The 15,989-nt window shown below is 44.8% G+C and overlaps 1 protein-coding gene and 1 long non-coding RNA gene across 6 annotated transcripts in view; one reads left to right on the top strand and one right to left on the bottom strand.

The window, feature by feature from the left end:
• The window catches only part of MARCHF3 (membrane associated ring-CH-type finger 3), a 149,770-nt gene that overhangs the window by 39,543 nt on the left and 94,238 nt on the right, over positions 1-15,989 (bottom strand). The gene's annotated exons all lie outside the window — the stretch shown is intronic.
• The window catches only part of LOC147584497 (uncharacterized), a 112,375-nt gene that overhangs the window by 64,509 nt on the left and 31,877 nt on the right, over positions 1-15,989 (top strand). For 3 of the 5 annotated variants that reach the window (XR_015250467.1, XR_015250470.1, XR_015250468.1), the window contains exons 4-6: positions 1,434-2,656; positions 6,542-6,846; positions 13,147-13,198. This is a non-coding gene — a long non-coding RNA (uncharacterized LOC147584497). Of the gene's footprint in view, positions 1-1,433; positions 2,657-6,541; positions 6,847-13,146; positions 13,199-13,853; positions 14,272-15,989 lie in introns of those variants that run through there. The other 2 variants (XR_015250469.1, XR_015250473.1) reach the window with 2 other exon arrangements.

The raw sequence follows: 15,989 nt of genomic DNA, 5'->3' as shown, positions 1-15,989 counted from the left end.
AAAGGATGTTCAAAGACCGACTTCTAAAACTCTGTCTACTCCCCCTTCCCTATCCCTGCTCTTATAAAACCCCATTGACGCGATCTTAAATTCTAATAATGCCTCCTAGTCACCAAGTGTAACTTCCTGGCACAGCTCTCTTGCCTCACAAGGCAGCCATAGATAAAGAGCCAGGGGTGTGTTGGCAGGAAAAGCAGACACAGTGACCTTCTTGCCGCATGGAATCATTATGTCTGGATGCATTCTATGAGTCTATTTTCAGGTTCTGCATAACTTCAACTCCTAGGACCAAACGCTCCCTCCCTATGCTCGATGGCATGGGGAGGAGGCAGAGGAGAGATGCACAGAGGGAGAAGATGAGACCCAGGCAGTCAGTAATTAAGCTAACTCTAGTGACGGGACATCACTCAGGCACACAATGTCCCCAAGTTCGTTCACTTATAACCCAGATTAAGTTCTCATCAAAGGAAGCAATTCTAAATATATGACCTAAATCTGCAATAAAATGCCCTTACAACAATTCACGAAGTAGAGTTCCCTTTAAACTTATTTTATATCTGTAATTTCACTTCTGGGTGATATACTTCATCATTTAATTTCCCTTCTCAAAGGCAAAAGGGATCATCAGCGGTCTGATCAGTTCATTTCATTCACAGTGGGTGCTGGGCACGGAGTTGAGCATAAAGGGAAGGAAGGCTCCTCTATGTTGCCTTCTCCTGCAAGCAAGCCCTGAACCCAACTTGGGACCTGATGGATATGATGCTCCAGTCCAGCACTCACTGAATACACCACCATATTCACAGACCACCATGCATCAGCATAATCTTGAGGTACCAAGCCTGGCATGCCCATGATGAGTTCACACACTTTGAAGAGATCATGTCTTTTTTTTTTTTTTTAATATTTATTTATTTATTTTGAGGGAGACGGCACAAGCAGGGGAGGGGCAGAAAGACAGGGAGGGAGAGAGACAGAGAGAGACAGAGAGAGAGAGACAGAGAGAGAGAATCTAAAGCAGGCTCCAGGCATGCTCAGCATGGAGCCTGAGGTGGGGCTTGATCCCACGACCACGAGATCATGACCTGAGCCAAAATCAAGAGTCAGACACTTAATCCACTGAACCACCCACGGGTGCCCCTACAAGATCATATCTTGAATTGAAAATTGGATAGAAGGGATTATGCAGAGCATGGGCACCTGAGATCATGGTGGGAAGGGCTAAGTTGGTTCTGACCCCACAAGAGTGGATCTAGTCATCTCCCCAGGTGGAGGAGGAGGAGACTGTCCCCAGTCTCAGTCAAAAGGAAGCACAGAGGCCTAGACCGGGCCTGGGGCAGGAGTGGGCCTGTGTAGGCTGCATGCACCAATTGGCATACATATGTTGCAGCAGGGGCAGTGACAAATGGCCCACTGCATTTCCCTGTCTCCTTTAGGGCCACCTGGGAAAACAGCAGGCTGTTGCTGTGGACGCTGGAAAGAGCTGAGCTGTCGGTTTGCAGCCTAACTGGGCTTCCACTGGTCTTTCTGCAAAATTTCAAGCACCAATTCGACCGCTTTCTTATCAACACTGCTGCTCTTGTGGGAACATGTCTTCCTGGTTCAGCCAAGAATTCTGCTGTCTGGGATTGTTCAGGACAAAACCACAGTGCCCGTGGGGGGTGGTGTGTCTGTGTAAACTTGAACATCAGATTGCACTGGTAGGGCAGGTCCTTTGTTGGCCAGGCTTGACACCTTGTATTCTTTCTTTCTCAGGCTGTGAATAGAACATGATTTGGCATCGGCCAAATCCATCTGCACAGAGTGAAAAGGAAGGCGCTAGGTGCAGGAGAGGGAGCCGGCAAAAGAGGAGGGAGTGGCTAAATGAATGAAAGCCTGATGAGACCATTGTGAAGATTAAAAAGGCCTGTTTGTTAAACTGTGACCCCTTTAAAGGACAGTACAGGTTTTACCAAAGCAAGAACCCAGCCGGGCTACAGCTAATTGCTGCCATGTTTCTGAACGGTCTGCCTTTGGTAAGTGATTTCCATGGGAACATGGCTGGCACCACGAGGATGCGGCCGGAGGACGTGGGGGAGGGGAAGGCAGGGGCCCTCTGTTCACCTCCTCAGCCACCCTGGCCCCAGCAGTCCCTGAAACCTCCCTGAGGATCACAGAGTTATGGGAGGAAGCTCTGTTCTCAGAGGCAGGGCACCCACACCTGCACCTTGGCTCATTGCTCACCTGGCTAAATCACATAGCCTCTCAGCCTTTGTGGAGATCTCTTGCGTATTTGGAATAAAGGCACTAATATTCCTGAGCCACTTGATCGGGTTGTTTGTGAGGCCTAAAATAATACCTGTGAACACGCTCCGTAAACTGGGATGAGCCGCGTGCAGGGGACTATTGCCACGTTAACCTTAATTTCTGCTCTTTTTTCTAGGCTGAGTTGCATCTTGTTTCTCTCTTTGAAAACTCCCTTCCCCCGTGGCTGGTCAGTTTCCACCATGCTGTACCTCTGGATCATGCTTGAGCTCTGACGTTGTACTGCTCCGTCTCTCTTGGTGGGGGAGCACAAAGGGACCCTCTTCCCTGAACATCTATTTCTCTTCCTCAGCCCTGTCTCCTTCAGATCCCTGCACACAGGTTGTCACCTGTCCATGATGAATGTTTAGTGAAGGTATGTATTATGTTTGAGAGATTTGGGTTTATTTGTTACAGCAGCTGCCATTATCTTAGCTTATCTAGTATGTGATAAATATACTAGGAAATAAAATGCAAGCCACGCCCCCAAGTGCCTGCTTCTATCAGAACTGTATTTTCAGCGGCAACTCAACTTGAATCTTAGTTGTAGGACAACAAGATGTCTGGGGGAGGAATCTGTTATGTTGGCACCTCTGTTTGGGTGTACAAGTTATCATGGGGTTTAAAGGTGAAAATAAGAGCATAAGAGTATGTGTGTTAGCTGGCACTAACCTGGTCAGGAAGGCTGCCTGGGCAGTGGACTAAGCAGGCCCAAGCCTGGAGAGGCAATCTGTGGCAAGAATGGACCTCCAAATTCGATGCTAGTAATTCCTGAGATTTTTAGGAAGCACGCTCCTCAGGTCTCAATATGTTCTAGAAGGGTGCCCTGTCACTCTCACAACCAGAGTCGGTCCACAAAGCAAATCCAAGAAGCGAATGTATTCATTCTTTTGTCCGCTCAAAGAAATATTTTCTGAGAGATGACTAGGTACTCCTTCGAAGTTGCTGATGGTGTAGTGTCCAGACCTTTCAAGCCAGGCTTTGCATTTCTTGAGGAATGTTTCCCAGACCCTCTTCGGGGCTGCAGAGCCATGAGGGGAAGGCATCTTTCCACTAGCAATCATGCCTTTGCTTACTCGGGGGAAACTGCCCTACATTTGTGGGGGGCTGGAGGATGGAAATGCACAACTGAGGAATGGCTCGATGGCTTTCTGCTCCCACAGAACTGCACATCATTCACCCTGGTCCAGGATTCAGAAGGTGGACCTCCGTTTTACATGATACTTGCCTCAGGAGTATCTCTAAAACGTCCCTTCGCCTTCCTAGAGGGGCTGCATACTCAGGGGGGCAAGGCCTCCAAGGATGAGACCAATGAGCGGGCAGGACAAGTCAGTTGGTGATCGAAACGAAAAAAAAAAAAAGGCAATAAAGGCTGTCCAGGAACTTCCCCCTCTGAGGGAGACTTTTAGACTCTGAATTCTAAGAACAGTCTCTGAGAATTAAGAATGCTCTTTGATAGAACATTTCCTTGGCTTTTGAGGCATGTTATAACCAGGCAGTGCCCTGCATGCCTGATGAACTGACTTGGGAGTATCTGGAATGTTCAGACAAAATGAAGGCAGGCGGGAAATCACACACTGACCTTCCTTTCCAATGAAAATGGAGCAAATGACTAATTTCAAAACCATTAACATGTAAAAGCGGCATATTTCTTCTGAGGACAGGGCACAAAGGCTCTCTAAGGAGATTGCTGGGACATGATTACCAGCAACATTCAAGTTTTCAAAAACACGCCAAGGAGGCTATTCACTAAGAGTGGGTAGCGGTAAAGTAGCTGCTTCATTAAACTGAAATAGCCTCGGCAGAGCTGTGCTTACAGACCCACGCTACCAAATTATACGTTTCTTTTCTGGATGCTTCACTGACCTCATTATGTGGAGCGAAGGGTTTGTCATTCCAAATAAAGTGACCGTCCAAGTCTTTATAAACATGTCCGTCAAGCGCCTCATGAGACTGCGCACTGCCACACTGCCTGGCCCAGTGGGTTAAAAACCAAAAAAGCAAAAAACAAAAACAACAACAAAAAAAACTTGCCTTTTTGTTTTCTCATTATGCTCCGCTTACGTGTGCACTGTCACACTTGCATAGCAGAGTAAGCAGGCGAAATGCCGGTTTCCGAGCATTAAGGAGGTTTTGATGTGGGGGTAAAGACACTTTCTTGAGGAAAGCGTAAACACCGGTGATGAATCAGGCGGGGGGAGAAAAAAATCCAGACTAGCATGAAGGCAAGTTGGATCCAGAGAGTTCCAATCACACAGTGTCTTTTTGAAAGTGACACACGGAGTTATTTATCCCTTCCCTGTTATTAGTTTTGATTATCCATCCATGTTGTTATTTTATTTTTTTTTTCATGTTGTTATTTTTGACTTTCAGCCACAAGAAGCACCAGAAGTTTCGGGCTAATTTTTTTTTTTTTTCATTTAAAATTACAAATTTTCTCTTCAGGCAGGTAAAATCCTCTCGTTCTGCTGAAGGCAAATCAAGTAACAATTATAGTGTTTATACATATTTTTTCCCCCTCAAGAAGTACTCATAAAATTAATTCGGATTTTGGAGGCTATCCATTTTTTCATTTAATTTTAATTATAGAGATGAAAATGGCAATTAAAAATCCCACAACTGCCTTGTGTGTTCAAAGACACAGCGGCAGCTGAGTCACACTTGCAAGTGACAACAGGACCCGGGACACAGACCCCTGCTTCCCAAGGCGGGGGTGGGCGTGGGGCAGGGCTCTCTGATGAGTTCTGGGGACCGGGGAGCAATCAGGACACATCAGAAATGTTTAAGTGACAAGTTGAAAAACCACAGAGGGGAGCAGGCAAAAGAGAGTAAGACATTCCGGGACATCGCAGGGAGATGAAAAAGAAAAGCGTATTCTTCAAATGACATTTGGCATGCCTAGCACCCAACAGCTGCCTGTCTAGCCTAAGGAAAAGTGTGGAGGGTACAACATGCTAACCAGGATATCTGGTGATACAGGGGGTAAATGTTTCAGCTCCAAAGGAGGGCAGAATAAACCCTAAGAACCAGAAGTCCCCGGTCGGTCGCTTCACTCGTATTCATTTTCTACAAGCATCCAGGTGAATGCCCACCATAAAGGAAGTTGTACCTCACTCACCTTTTCTGTGCAAACAGCCCTGTGCCCGGTGTGTAGGTGTGCCTAACCTCAGCCGCCCACCCCCGAGAATAAAGCCAGCTGTTAGCGTATTTTCAGCCCCGGTGCCTTGGGGCTTTCCCCGTCTGCATTTCACCAAGACCATGGGGAGGCTGCACTCTTGCCCTCTCCCAGGGTCTTGTCCAAGCTCTACGTTCTGCCAGATTCTGGGGGCCCAGGCCTCACTTCAGGCCCTTGAGGTCCCAAGAGACTTGGCTCCATTACCCTTGGCTTCAGCGCAAGGTTGACTTAAGTGACTCAGCGTGGTGAGGAGTATTAAGGCAAGCACAGAGTAAAGATGAAAACTCTTTGGATCTCACTTTTCAGCCCTGTCTTTGGCATTACAGAGGGACTCCCTATCGTGTGCTTCATAACATTAAAAGCCTCCCAAATTCCACATGTGCTCATTATCTCACATGTGCTCTAGAGACGTGCCGGAGCCTCTGGGTGTCTTTGCGTTGCTTTTGTACATATTTGGCTTTGGGGTCAGGAGCACTCTGGGATGGTGGGGGGAAGGGGACAGAGCCCTGGCTTATAACTGCCACCCAGCGCTTATGAATGGACGAGACTTACCCGGCGCTAAGCCTCATTTTCCTCCCTGACACTGAGGACCTGGGATAGGTGTGTGCCTGGCATGTGGAAGGCACTTGGTAACAGACGGTGCTTAAGACTGTAGTGCAGCGGGGTCAGCTTACAACAGCTGGGGGCCAGGGAGGGTGTGAGGGGTTCCTTCCAGATCCCTTACCTGGCTCATCCCCTCTACAAGCCCTCCTTGCTACCCTCGCATCTGCCCAAGCAAACATCTCACGGAAGCACAACCGCTGACATCTGCTTTGACAGTCTTGTGTAAATATAGCTAAAAAGCACAAAAACATCCCCCTGGAATGACTCTTCTTGGCCCTTCGACTCTGTTCCCTGCCTCTCCGCGACACACACTCACACACATACGCATACATGCAGAGACAAGCCACAGCTTCTTTTTTGGTGCTTCCTGAAAATAAACGGGTCTAGTCTTTTAAATCAAGGTGCAAACAAGCACACGAAAACGCACCACACAGCCAACGACTGAGTTATCCGTGATCACTTGATCACTTAATCTCTTCACAGGGTCTTCTGGATTCTTGTTCTTCACCCCCTACTGGCGGGGAATGAGGCCTCTTTCTTCCTTCCTACCTACCTCGATGCAAAGCATTCAATGAACTCCTTCAAAGGAACCTGAGGAGTCACTTTGTCCTCGTGGGAGCACATGCCCCCTTCTGGCCTTTGCTCCTTTCGCTGCCTGGTCCAGCTTACCCTGCGTCTTGACATCAATCCCTGCATCTGACACAGCCCCCATTCGCTGGAGTATTGGCTTCATCTGGGCTTTTTCGGTGTGAGGACCAGCCAGTGCTGTCCCCAAGCCTCCCGTGCAGGTGAGTATGTTATTTTTTCTTTTTAAGTTTATTTTTAAAATTTACTTTGAGAAAGAGAGACAGAAAGAGAGACAGGCAGAGAGGAGGAGAGACAGAATTCCAAGCTGGCTCTGTGCTGTCAGCGCAGAGCCCGACGTGGGGCTAGAGCTCACAAACTATGAGGTCATGACCTAAGCTGAGCTGAAGAGTCAGCCGACTCAACTGACGCTCAACCGACTAAGCCACTTGGGTGCCCCAGCCGCTGAGTATTTTTAAAGCCTGTTAGAAATATCGCAGCACATCACGTACATGGAGGACTGTTTTCACCAGAACATCCCGTTAGGCCCCGTGGCCGCTTAGAAAGAAGGTCCTGAATCAAATATCTGGTCTGTTCATTTCTTTGTATATCCAGCCCCGCCAAAAAGAAGGGGTGAGTTTCCTTAACCTGATCCAGCCTGTTTGACAGAAACAAAACAACTTTATACTGACACTGAATTAAATTCTCATCCAAGATAAAACAGTCAAATATTATACAGAGGTCTGTCTATCTTTACTTTTAAATTTTCATCTGATGGGTTTTCCTTCAGAACATACAAAAAAAATTACACTATTAATAGCAATAGTGTGAATATATTTTTCTATTTTCATAGCACTATTCATTTGCCATTCTCTAAGTGCTTAATAAATACAGTGGGTCTTTACTGCCTTCCAGGGTGAAAATAACAGTTATGCCCCCACGGAGCTCATTCATTTGCTTTATGGGCTAAAAAATCTCTAGTGTGTCACAAATTAACAAAATGTTCCTGAGGACTGTGTTTTATTCTTGAATCTCCAATTTCACTAATAAATGTGAAAAACACATGTAGCCAGATAAGCCCCTGGAGACCAACCACTGCGGATGCTGAAGAAAGCAAGTTATTCCAGCTAAGATCAGCATTCACTTTTCCACCAGAGACTATTTGTTACCCAAATTCCCCTCCAATTGCTTGATGTAAGGCAATGGAATTGGTTTGCAGTGACTACCCCCAAAAGCTAACAAAACAAGTTTTTCTTTTAAAAAAGGATACCTTCAAAAAATAATCCTTTTTTTTTTTTTTTTTTAATCATCAGATAATGACCTTTTTCTAGTCACGGCCCCAGTGGATCCACACACTCCCACCTCTGAGAGAGATCTGTTATTCTTCTCCTTAATATTTTCAGCATGAAGAATTTTAAGCAGAGAGAATACTAAGTAAACTGACGTAGATATACTCCCATCATGCCAATTTAACAACGAATCAAAATTTTGCCACACTTGTTTCTCCTTCCCTCCTTTTCTTCTTTCCTATGAAGATTATTTTAATGTTTATTTATTTTGAAAGAGCGTGTGTGCATGCGTGTGCACGACTGGGGGGAGGGGCAGAGAGAGAGAGAGGGAGAGAGAATCCCAAGCAGGTTCCGTGCTGATATTGGGGTTCGATCCCACCAACTGTGAGATCATGACCTGAGCTGAAATCAAGAGTAGGATGCTCAACCGACTGAGCCACCCAGGCACCCCAGTATGCAACATTTAGATGTCTATTTATGTACCTCTTACTTGCCACCTCCTTTTCTTCTCCCTGCCACTATCTTGCTGAAGAAAGCCACATTCAAAATTGGCTTTCTTGTGGTATCATTTAATTTGTTCCTCTATCCCCTATGTTTTCTGTAAACGTGTAAGTGGCCTTGATAGAGTTCAATTCTTAGGCAACAATAGCTCATAGGTGACACTGTATACTTCTCATTGTATCACATCAGGAGACACCTAATGGGTGTCCCATTTTTAATGGGTTCAAGTGATGGCGGATGATTCCCTCATCCTTCCCCATCAATATTCTAATGGTCTAATGATTGCACCCATGGATGACAGTCGCTTGAAGCAATTATTTTATTTGGGGGCCACAAAATTAAGCTTTCCAAGTGGAACCTCCCTTCACCTTTAGTAGCAAGAATTCTGGAAACAACTTTCCTTCATCAACCAGTGCAATCTGGTTATGCTGAAGTCTGATTTGCATAGAAAACGCATGATCGCTGTTTAATTCTTTCCTTTGATTGTCAACTTTCAGAGTAAGGAATCTGTGCCTTAGTTACATGGTACAGTAACTGAGTTGTTTTGTTATCGTGTGTATTATTCTTGAAGGTCCACCTGTTTTTACTGAAATTAAGGAAAAAAACAAGTCAGACCACCTCACCATAACTAACCCTCCTTCTCATATTGAGAACTGGACTTGTGGTTTAAATGGACACAAAATAACTCAAGGGCCTGGTCTCTGCCACTGAGCGCTCTCAGTAAGAAGGCCAAGCACTGGTTCTCTCACCTGCTCTGGTGTCTGACTTTGTCTTTTTTTTTTTTTTTTTTTTAATGTTTATTTTTGAGAGAGAGAGAGACAGAGCACAAGCAGGGGAGGGCCAGAGAGAGAAGGAGACACAGAATCCTGAAACAGGCTCCAGGCTCTGAGCGGTCAGCACAGAGCCCGATGTGGGGCTTGAACCCATGAACCGTGAGATCATGACCTGAGCCGAAGGTGGATGCTTAACCAAGACTGAGCCCCCCAGGCGCCCTGGTGTCTGACTTTGTCTTGACGGTTGATGGAGTCTTTCCTTAAGCCGAACTTCCCTCATAGACCGAGGCCTTCTGCATTGACTAATCTCCTGGGAAAATGAAAACAAATCTAAAAGATCGCCTCTTTTGCTTACTGCGACACAGACCACTTGGTGTCACTTGCCCCCGTAGACTTCCGCCATCATATTATTTACTGGATGCATCTGAAGGAAGCAGACTGGCAGAACCACATGGCTTCAGACTGACTAGCTGAGGTCACTGGGCCTGTATCAGTTGGACCTTGTCTGTGACTCATCGGGAAGCCATTCTCACCCAATGAAGCCTGCAGGTGCCATCTGGCTTGGCCACACCCTGCTCCGGGGTTGCGGTAATAACACAGTAACGTGCTGGGCAAGCTTCCACCGGCGGAAAAATACGCACTGTGGGTGAAATCTGCCCATGTAATGAGAAACAGTTCCCCTTTTCTCTTCTCACTAATAAGGGTGAAAACATTTAGGCCATTCATGGGTATTCCCCAAAGAGGCATTTATAAGTCTTCTTTAGCAATGGCTGATGAGTGTCTCTGAGACTGACAGGAATCCAGGGTCTTTTTGGCTCTCTAAGAGCAGAGACATTTTCTGCCCATTACTGCCTTGTTTTACTGACAGGCACCTGTCAGTTAGACATTAAAACAGAGTGATAATGGGGAGATAATATGCTGGCTCTGTCCACACACTTCAAGAGGGAAGCACTCAAGAAAAATGTGTATTTTGGGAAACCTAGATGCTCATGTGCCCATCTGCATTTCTATTTAGTTTGAAATTGAGTGCAGAATAATAAAGCAGTGAGAAGAGGGATAACAGGGAGACCCGGATCAGAAGAGCTTCCCAAGTGGCCCTGCAGACGCCAGTGTGGGTGTCCTGCTCTAAGCAGGGGGAATGGCTTAAGAAATGCATGCCAGACAGGAGGAGCAGGACAGACGCTCCCCCCTCCCCTCCCCGCGCCGGCAGGCTTCACTGGAACTCCCTGAGAGCTGCTGAACTAAGGAACTGGCAGAAAAATATCTTCCAGGACTTTGTAAATGGAGGACTTTCACACATTCTGCAAAAGTGCAAATACCCTCTTTTGAGAGAGAGGTGAAAAAGGAAGTGCACACTATAAATAAACTAATAAAAGCAATTCGATTCCTTCTGCGAATCTTTCTAGTAAATAGTTCTCTGTCAGAAAGTAATATTGTTACTCAGATATTTGGACCTCCGGTAGTATCTTCGGGTCCTGACTTCTTGGCTAATGCGTATCTTCTAGTACACACACACACACACACACACACACACACAGACAGGCCCCATATAATACCCTCTTTATTTTCTTCAATCCAATAAAACGTCAATGTATTCAGTTAATGATTATAATATAATGCCATCTTAATGCTAACTAGTCACCATAAAATCTTACCATCGTGGACTTTAGCCATGGAGCCCAGGGACTATTGAAGTGTAATCCCCACTGCAAAGTTGTCCTATGAGCACAACAGGAGGACAGCAGGTGCTGTCACATCCAGTGGCAATGGTCAACTTGACTAGCATAGATGCCAGAAATCACTCGCCTCCCCGCTAAAAAGTGTTGGAATTTTCTTTCTAAAATACCAAGTGGGAGAAAGCTCTCTCTGCAAAGCTCTCTCTGCTGCAGTGATTCAGCATGTGGGATTTGGAGTTGAACACTGTTGGTTTGAATCCTGGCTCTTCCGTCTATCAGTTATGACTCCTCAAGCTGGGGATAAAATGGTGCCCATTTCATATTTGAGAATGAAATGAAACAGTGTATCTAAAGTACACAGCAAACACTGCTGGCTGCAATGATTGGGCCAGGGCCACGGCAACCGCACAGGTCTCCAGGGTACACTGTCACTTTCAGTATTTCTGTTCAAGCCAAGAGACATTTATTACAGTACTGACACTAATAGGGGAGGCAACAAACTGCTTTGACAAGCAGAGTGGGGAAGCAAAAGACAAAAACAAAAACAACTCACGAGCTTAGGAATCAGGCACACGGTTTTGAATACTGGCTCTTGCCACCAGTTACCAGGGCTCGGTTTTGGATAAGTGACTTGACTTCCCTGCACATCAATTTGCCCATCTGTGAAAAAGAGAAAGTGACTTCCTTACAGGGTGGTCGTGCCCTCAGCTGACAGGGTATGTAAAGTGCCTCGCCCATTGTGTGTCCACTCAGTGGTCTCTGTCATTATTATTAGAATACTACGTGAAGCTCTGGGGAGGGACAGAGGTGGGCCTGATGCATCTTGTCACTGGGTGGTGTGACTCTGGGGATCCTGGGCTGGGGCAGATGGACCAGCACGTGCCAGGGGAACAGCGGGTTGAGACAGAACACACACACACACACACACACACACACACACACACACACACACAGAGGCATCCTAGGAATCTAAAAGAAATTACGTATTAGAAGGCGAGGTGTGTAGAGAGTATTATCTTAAAACATAGCATCAATCCAATACAGAATATAAAACTGTCTCCCTTTGTTTTTGCTGGCAGGCAAATCTGAGGCTCTGGGGAGCCAGATGGGCCACGATTACTCTTGGAACCTTCCCTTTATCTTCCATGGGTTGGCCCAAGAGCCAGGTACCATTGTGGCCCCAGATGAGGTAGCTACCCTGAAGCATTTAAGATGGACACAGAGGAATGAATGGTCCTGCTCTTTGCTGGGGAGGGCATGTCTTTGGACTTTCCTAACAACAGAGGAGACAATTAAACGGAGTCCGTCATTTCATTTCCATCCGTTGATGTCAACACTCCTAAAACCAGGCCCTCACTTATCTTGTTTACACAGTGCTCAGCACTGGGCCCACTTAGATGTTTACTAGGTACATGAGAGAAATACATGTTCTTTCAGTAAAGGAGGGATATGCAGAAAGGGAAATGTCCGACTTTTTGGATATTGGGTTGTTAAGGATCTGGACACTTGAAAGAGGTTGAATATACCGTATCATGCTTTTTATTAAGTTCTCCTTTCAAGGTGACATAAAATACGTGTCCTGTTTGCCAGGGGAGAAAATGCAACCAAAGCTAATCCATGATGACGGTGTGTATGTATGCAAATGAGGCATGCGGATTTCTCTAGCTTGGTCTATTCATAAACTGGACTGATTGCTTAGATTTACAACCGATGATCACTAGGGTAAATTCAATAACAGAATTTTCTGCTCTAAATGTAGCATTCTCTTCAGTATCTTTTTACAGCCCTTAAGTGGTTTTTGATGTACACGAAACTAAAAGCTTGTAGAATTAAAAATTACACAAATAATGAAGATGAGTTCCTAGGTGAATTACCCATTACTGTGGAGGTTTTTGGATAGTTTCATTAAAAAGAGTAAAAAGGCCATCTAAAGATACTTGTGTATCTACAAATGATTGTAAAGTCATTGTCTTTATTTCTTTCCAACTCCCATAAGCCTCTTTTATTAGTTTCAAGGAATAAAACTCCAATCTGCTTCAGTAAACTGCATTATTTTTTAAACTACAAAACATACGTGGTTTCTTTACATGAGCAATCTTCGTTAATGGCAATGCAGCCATTGGGAAGACCACACTAAAACGTGTAGTTTATAGATCTTCCCTCTACCTTCTAGCTCTTCTCTACCTTCTTCTTCTTTTTAAAAACAATATTATTAAGATCTAATGCTTTAAAGTTTTTTAAATTTTAATTAAAAAAAATTAACTCCAGTGTTGTATTAATTTCAGGTGTACAATGTAGTGACTCAACAATTCTCTACATGACTCCATTCTCATCATGGTAAGTGTACCCTTAACCCCCTTCGCTTATTTCACCCATTCCCCCACCTCCCCCGCCCCTGCCACCTGCCCTCTGGTAACCATCAGTTCTCTAGTTAAGAGTCTGTTTTTTGGTTAGTCTCTTTTATTTATTTATTTTTTTTAAGTTTATTTATTTAATTTTGAGAGAGAGGGAGAGAGAGAGAGGGAGACAGAGAATCCCAAGCAGGCTCCATGCAGAGCCTGATGTTGGGCCCGAGCCCATGAACCATGAGATCATGACCTGAGCCAAAATCAAGAGCCAGTTGCTTAACTGACTGGACCATCCAGGAGCCCCTTGTTTGTTTTGTTTCTTAAATTCCACATATGAGTGAAATCAGATGGTACTTGTCTTTCTCTGAGTGACTTATTTTGCTTAGCATTGTATTCTCTAGATCTGTCCATGTTGTTGCAAAAAGACCCAATACTTTTTAACAAGTGCCTGGCACATAATGAGCTCTTAAAAATATCTGCTGACTCACTGAATGAATAAATGAATTCACTATCTTAATATCAAATTCTGGATCCAAGTTTAAAGTCATGCAACAAAGGGCTGAAACAGTTAGTTCTCTTACTTAGAAGTACAATCCTTTCTATCTGACTTCTTTAAGTGTGTTTTTTTTTTCTTTTTGGGGGAGAGAGGTGCAGAGTCCAACGTGGGGCTCGATCCCATGACCCTGGGATCACGACCGGAGTCCAAATCAAGAGTCGGACGCTTAACTGACTGAGCCACCCAGGTGCCCCTAACTTCTAGGCAGTCCAGTATCCCCTCTGCTATTAAATCGTTGCCAACATTTTATTTTTTTCCGTGAATCTTGAATAATCCTTTTATGTGTGTGGAGTTTTTTTTTTTTTTTTTTTTTTAATTGAAGGAGAATCCTGAATAATCCTTTTGTTCATGACCAGACTTGGAATCAGGTGCTCGTTGGTACAGGTCATTAATAGGCGGACTATGAATTTGAACTCTTAACCTAAACATGGCTTGCAAGTATCTCTAAAATAAAGAATCTCTAATTTCCCTTCCTATTCCCTCCTGTGCACATAGTCTCCTTAAGCTGACATGGCGTGTGTTGTTTAAAAAATCAAAGAATGAGGGGCGCCTGGGTGGCGCAGTTGGTTAAGCGTCCGACTTCAGCCAGGTCACGATCTCGCGCTCCGTGAGTTCGAGCCCCGCATCGGGCTCTGGGCTGATGGCTCAGAGCCTGGAGCCTGTTTCCGATTCTGTGTCTCCCTCTCTCTCTGCCCCTCCCCCGTTCATGCTCTGTCTCTCTCTGTCCCAAAAATAAATAAACGTTGAAAAAAAAATTTAAAAAATCAAAGAATGAATGAATACATGAATAAATTTTCCCGTCAATTCGGAACCCTTTGAAAGTGCAGAAAAGGAGGATCTGTGGCTCAAAGATCTACCGAAACTTAGGTTCCTGATCTGTGGCTTGAGTAGAAGCATGGTGGAAGCTGGATCTCTGTGGGACCCTGACTTGGAAGTCATGGAGAGATTATTTTTCCCATGGTTGATAAAATGGCTGGCTATAGTTGAGATGGTACTATTACTTCCGTATTCAGGTGACTGAGCTCTTATGAGCTGGTGCTGTAATCTAACCATCATATGACCAGGTTTCTATTTGTCACAAGATACCATGTGCACAAGTTGAGGAAGCCTGTCCCTTCTGTTTCTGAATGATGCGAAGTAACAAAACCACTAGAAATAGCTATTGTTGTAAAGAAAAAAAAAAAAAAGGTTGCTATTTCAGAGTCACCTGTAGGGAATGGTTGGGATAGGTAGGCAGGCCACGGAGGCACAGGATTCAGGGTGTAATGGTTAATTTTATGTGTCAATTTGACTGGGCCACAGGGTGCCCAGATCTTCGGTCAAATATTATTCTGGGTGTTCCTGTGAGGGATATTTTTGGATGAGTTTCACATTTAAATCCATAGACTGAGTAAAGCAGATTGCTCTCCCTCATGTGGGTGGGTCTCATCCAATAAGGTGAAGACCTGAATAAAACAAAAGGCTGAGTCTCCCTTGAATGAGAGGGAATTCCTCCTGCCCGACTGCCTTTGCACCGGGATGTGCTTTTTCCTGCCTTCAGATTCTCACTGAAACACTGGCTTTCCTTGGGTCTCCAATCTGCCGGCCTATGACCTAGAATTTACATCATTGGCCCTTCTGGGTCTCCAGCTTGCCTGTTAACCCTGCAGATCTTGAAACCTGTCAGCCCCCATAATCACATGAGTTAATTCCTTATAATAAATCTCTTTATATCTGTCTATCTATCAGCTATCATCATCATCATCAATCTATCATCTCCTATTCCGTTGGTTATGCTTCTTTGAAGAACACTAATACAGCAGGAAATGCCAAAAAGGTGATAATCTAAAAAGTGTATATGTACATACACGTATATATCCATGAAGCAAAAAATGAAGATAAAATCCATAAACAAAAATAAAAAATGATAATAAAATAAAATAAAAATCCATAAAGCAAAATTTAACCAAGTTCCCAATTTCCTTCCTGGTGATGCTCAGGCCATGTAAAAGGTAACCTACAATCTTTGATGACACTCTATGCAGAGGGTGGATGACTGGGGTAGGCTGGGCAGAGATGACATGGGCAAGGGTGATGAGCCTCCACACACAGTGCAGAGCAATTTGCTGGTTTCTGCTGCTAGTCTTACAATGGCTGGACCTTTCTTTTCAGGAATCTTTCTTTTAGGATATAATGCTTGAGTCTTTTCTTTATGGAACCCATTTTAGGGGCATGATCAGAAATG

The sequence above is a fragment of the Puma concolor genome, chromosome A1 (assembly GCF_028749965.1).
Source record: "Puma concolor isolate L17-30 chromosome A1, mPumCon1.1.hap2, whole genome shotgun sequence".
NCBI lineage: Eukaryota > Metazoa > Chordata > Mammalia > Carnivora > Felidae > Puma > Puma concolor.
This window is presented reverse-complemented; position numbering and strand designations above follow the sequence as displayed.